Here is a 6,006-nt window from a genome sequence, read left to right on the forward strand (position 1 = left end):
GAGTGTATTTTTATATGGCAGTGATGGCAGTCTCTTTGCTGTCTCACTCCTCATTTTTTCCTTAGATGCTGACTGTTGACAGGGGTGACAAGTTAAGGGTGACATGGGAGTGACATTTTCTCGCTGTGTGTTTGTGTGTGTTTCACATTTGGTGCACGTGAATGCCCGCACGTGAGATCATTAGAACATTTTACAGCTGAACAGAGGCCATCTAGTTTTTTTTCCTCTACGCAATCTTCAGCACAAAGGAAATGAAAGAGACAATCACACACACATACACTCCATCAACTGCACAACTCTCGCATCTGTTACACACTTCCAACACACTCAGAGAAGCAATTTCTCAAACTAGCACACGCTACCTTGCTCTTGAATGTGCACATAGTTGGGTTCAAATGCACACGCACACACATGCACACACATACACACACACACACACAGCCACAATGGCAGGCTCCCTCTCACACACAAACACACTCCTCTTTGTTTTCAGACAAAGGCTTGCTTCTGCAGCTTTGTCATGATTCCACAAAAGACTTCTTTAGCAGAAAGAAAGGTCTTAACTGGGATCTGGTTGGTGATTGGGTAAAAGCATTAACATTGTTCTCCTTCCCTCATTCTTTTCTCTCTCTCATCCCTCCTTCACCCCGTCTCTCCCTTTCCCCTCCCTCACCTTCAGCAGAGATGCAGTACTTGCAGGCAGTCATTTTCATCTCTGCTCTGGTGTACCTTGGTAGAGATGTATGGAGGTATTGCCACTGTTTTGAGTGGGCTGATGAGTGCCGGAGCTTCAGAGAGGACCAGAACTGGGTGAGGATCAGACAGAGAGAGTGCAGCAGAGGTGACGTCTGTCAGAGAGGGTTTGATCAGTGCGTACTAGAGAAAATGCAGTTTGTTTCTAGGTGATCTTTTTTGTGTGGTCACGATTAGATTTGGTTTGACAAGGACCTACAATCAGGTGCTATCATTTCAATAACTGATCATTCAGAAAAGGCCTGGGCAAACATGACACCATGATTTGAGGAGTTACACAAGCAGGATAGATGTCATAAGGTCTGAATTTAAGATGTTACTTTGAACATCTCCACTCTGCTGTCCCAGCATTGTATCTTCTATTAGGGGCAATTAAAAGGCAGACTTGTTGGTGTATAAATGGCTGACCGGTCAAATTTCATCCTCCAACATTTACTGAGAAGAGACTTTTGATTAAAGTGTGAATGAATCACATTAAGTTTAATTAACTGCTTCTCTTTTCAACAGTTAACTTAGTTCCTAAATATTGTCTGTTTATAGTTTGTTTCTGAATATTGTATCCTAAAATTACCATTAATTTTCACATTGTTTTCTTTTGCTTTGCAATAAATACTTCCATCTTGAAAAGTGATTTAGTGTCATATGGTTGTCAGCCTTTCAAAATAAAACATGCTGCTGGTTTTCTCTTGCTTCATGATTTTTCTGGATATGAATGTCAGCATTTTGATGTAAAAGAAAGTGAAATGATACTGATCATTGCCCATATTTCAAGAAAAAGTAACTGAAAACAGCTGAAACAAACACAACACAAGAGGTGTAAAAAACCTTTTCTTCCTCTTCCTACTGGCAGTTTTACTCATATGCTTGAGGAATATAAGACTCAGTAATCAAACAACTCTAAGTCTAAACTCTTCAAGGCATTAGACTAGATTTCCTTTACTTAGATCCTCTGCAATGAATTAAATAGTTTCAAAAAGCAGACCAAATTCCCTACTGCTGTCACCCCATAACTCTAATACTGGTGGAATTGCAGAAGACATTCCTCAAAGGACACCACAAAGTAGCTTATCAAAGTTTTATAGATAAAAAGAGCATCCACGAATCAGTCTCAGGGAAAGATCACAAGAGAAAAAAATATCATCCTGCAAAAATCTCAAAACCTCAATATTGGTCATTCTCATCTTTTAGCTCCAATGTAAGGATTACACACTTGTCTATGGGTTAAGAAGATTAGACAATCTTTGCTCTTATGAATCCCTGCGGATGAACTCAGAAGTGTGTGATAATCAAGGTTAAACAAGCCTGTTTGCTTTATTCAAAGAAAAATTGCCATTTTAGAGATGATGGTCTTGTAATGGACAGGAACAAAATACTCCAATAGGATTTGTTTTTTTTTAAAGATTCTCCAATGCAAGCTGTGTCATAGTTTGTTATTTTCATTATTAAAATGGTTAAGAAGCATCGGTTAGTAACACTCCCTTTGGTCTAGAAAGCTGTCACCAGGGATGAAGGAGCCACTTCTTTGACAGGGGTCACGACCAGGGATCAAGGACTCTGCTCTTTGATAGAGATAGAACGTGGGGCTCTTGAACTTTAGTATTGGCCGTGAATAACCCAGCTAAGATGAAACAGGCATGTCAGTTTGATGGAAAAGCTTACATACATTATATAACCCTGACGGCTATTGAGTTAGCAAGGCCAGCTCTGAAAATGTGCAGCTACACTAGAGGGAACAATGTACAAACATATCTGCTTGTTAGCTGCATATTTTCCATACACATGACAACGATTCAGTATGGCTCAATCTCTTCAAGCTCATGGACCCTCACACCCCTGATGAGTCAATTATAATTTGGGAAAGCACTGTTCAAACCTTCAGAACATTAAAAATTCTACTCAAGGGCACAAGGCTTCCAAAGATTAAATCGGTCGTATTGACTTACTGGAGAATGTACATAACAAGATGCATGGCACAACCAGTATTTACAATGTGATGGTACAGCTTTTTAGACATTTCAGTCGATACAAAAGTGCTATATACAGTACTTTTAGAGGCAGTTGAATAAAAACATACTTAACAACTTGATTTTTTTTTTAACAGTGTGAAATATTTGCTTACCATTCAAAAGAAATTGGTAAATTAAAGGGAAAGAGTAAAAGCTACACACCTGTGGCACACAGGTGATTTCACCCATGTGACCTGATCATGTGTCCCACTATTAGCACTGTCTGTCAATGCTTTACTTATCAAAAGCTTTCCTTATACAGGAGTGGCTCCAGCACTCTCTCATGTAACGGTTTTATCATACTTGGTTTGGTAAAGACATAAAAGACAAACTGCACATTGCAATATTTTGTATGATTTATGTGATATTTGATCATAAAAATAAATGACAAATAAATACATTCTTATTAAAATATCTTTATATATGTTTTATTCTCCACATATTATAATCTTAAAATGGCATTGAGTTCCATATGCCATTCACCCATATAAACTGAGATTGTGACAGGTTTTGCTCTTGAATCTGCCACTCACAAGTGTTGTCAGCCGTCAACATATTATCTAACAGACCATTCTTATGGCATCTCCACTTGTCAAGAACAGATATAATGAAATAAAAATAAATGGCTGTATTTCTACCAACTGTTCCAGTTGTCCTGATATTGTACATACTCACTCCTATTAATAAAACTTTACACTATCAGCCAAAAAATAACTTTATAATCAGCGGACTAATATTGTGTAGGTCTCCCTTGTGCGGCCAAAACAGCTCTGAATTCATGAATTCTGTTTGGAGATGCTCTGACCCAGTTATCTAGCCATCGCAACTGGGCCCTTGTCAAAGTCGCTCAGATCATTACGCGTGCCCATTTTTCCTGCTTCAAGACCATCAACTTAAAGAACTCACTGTTCACTAGCTGCCTAACACCCCCCACCCTTTGACATGTGTCATCCTAACAAGATAATCAATGTTATTCACCTCACATGTCAGTGATTTTAATATTTTGGCTGAACAGTTTTGTATGTATAGCTCACTTGCTCACTGCTGTAGCTTCGTCACCGTCCTTTCTGTGGAACTCAGCTCCAAACAAAGACATGAGTCATACTTAATTGAACTTGTAAGACATGAAAAGTATAAGAAAAAACACATTCAACGGAATTCACATGTGCTATGGACTCTATATAATAGACCCTTTTTATGGCAGACAATTTGACTTACCAAAGCAAGCAGAGCAAATGAGCAATTAATAGTATTAAAGATGGTTTAATACCATTTAAGTGAACAAGTTCCAGCCCTCTGCAACTATCCTTAACCGCACCTATGAATGAATACTTCTACAGTGTAGTGATTTCTCCATGATCATACTCAACGTTTTTGTCTTGAACAAATATGATCAGGGACCTCAATATCTAAAATACATTTGACATACTGCTACTACCTGCATTACACATCTGCATGGTATATATGGTATAATGTGATCAGTTTAAAAAAAAAATATGATGTAGTCGTACATCAGTGGTAAATTTAGCTTTTGTACTAAATACTAATTAATTGACATACAAATACCAATTTATTTGAACCGTCATCACTATTTTGATTAATTGTGCATAGCTTAGGTTATAGTATCCCAAGCCATACACTTAAGGATACTGTACACACAACTGCCAACATGGGCTCATCAATAATTCATTCATTGGATAATTTATTCATTAATGACCTTATCGTGGTTTTCTGGAAGAAGACAGTGGATTAGCTGGTCTCAGAGGAGTAACATCTGTTTCTCCCTTGTCTTCCTCTCTCCCTTTTCTAGTTTCATAATGTGAGCATGGTGCAGATAAAGAACAACAACATAATTCACATCCAAAGTCTGTCACTGTAAACGAATTCTTCAGAATGTGTGAATGATGTTGGTTTCTTTAATGTTTGGAGATGAGAGATTTCAAATCCTGTTATTATGGACTCAGTGTGGGCGTTACATAAGTGAGTTAAAATGAGGCCCGACTCAATCACTCAGCTATTTTTCTGTAATTGCAATTGAGAAAAGAACATAAGGAAAATGAAAGAAAAGATATTATTAGTTTTATGTAATTTCAAGTGATTTCAGGTAATGCTTTTTATCTTTATGTTGTCACCACTATCAATCTAGTCTTCTAGTCTTTTGTTTTCAGATGTTTTTGGTAATGATAAATCATTCATGAGTAGATAGTAGACATGCCATGAAATATAACTCAGGAATGTATCCTTTGAATTCAGCTTGGCTAGAATTCGGACTTCTGAGTTTTTCCAGCCAGTTTTGCTGCCTTATTGAAAGTGTTTCAAATGCTTCTGTATGTATAAGCTTTCTTAATTACCATATAGCATTACTAGTAGGACATGCACTTCCAGTTTTCTCCAGAGGAGGTCACCCTCAATTCCTTTTGCTGGGTCACCATGTGTGAAAGAACATGACAATCTTTCCACATTTAATGTATATATTGGGAGCCAACATTGCCATGTATTTTGCACAGTGCATTTCTTCATCATTTCAATATCTGCTTAAACCTCTGCCGCTCCACTTAAACAGTCTGCTCCTCTGGAGTAAAGTGGATGCAATTGGGAATCAATGCTTGATTCACTTTGTCAGTAATCCTATTTTTTTTCTTCATAGTGCAATTTGCAACATGATGTTCCTCATTTGTCAGATCCCATGGAGTAGTGGAGCTGAAGTACACCCACAGTGCAGAGGATCATTAACATTCAGGAGCTGTAACTGTGTGCCCTACTTTCCAGATAAAATCACTGACATGTTAAATGAGGTTGAAGTTAGAGCAACATTTCAGTTATTTCTGTGTTGTCACAGTGCTAACAGACACCCTGGCTTACAGGGAGGCTCTGAAGATCAGTGTCATTATTCAAACACCTTCATCGTCCTCTGCAAGACTCCCCATCTAACACAGCTAAGTAGGTAAATGTGATTGAGTATTGATCAGTTTTAGTTTCCTACATCCATCCTTTGAGAGGACAGACAAAGAACAGTGAAAATGTCCTAAGGGAAAAGTCCCTGATGCCTTCATGAGTCTTCATTCACTCTAAAAATATTTGCCATGGCATACTTTCCAGATTCATTTATGACCTTCAGACTTCAGCAGGGCAACAGCACCACTCAATGGACACAAGAGCAGCAACAGTAGCAGTAGAAAACATAATTTAGTAGATATCTGGGTATTTAGTGTGGCTGTCATGACATTGTGCATGGTAATACTGAAAA

Source organism: Scomber scombrus, chromosome 14 (assembly GCF_963691925.1).
Source record: "Scomber scombrus chromosome 14, fScoSco1.1, whole genome shotgun sequence".
Lineage (NCBI taxonomy): Eukaryota > Metazoa > Chordata > Actinopteri > Scombriformes > Scombridae > Scomber > Scomber scombrus.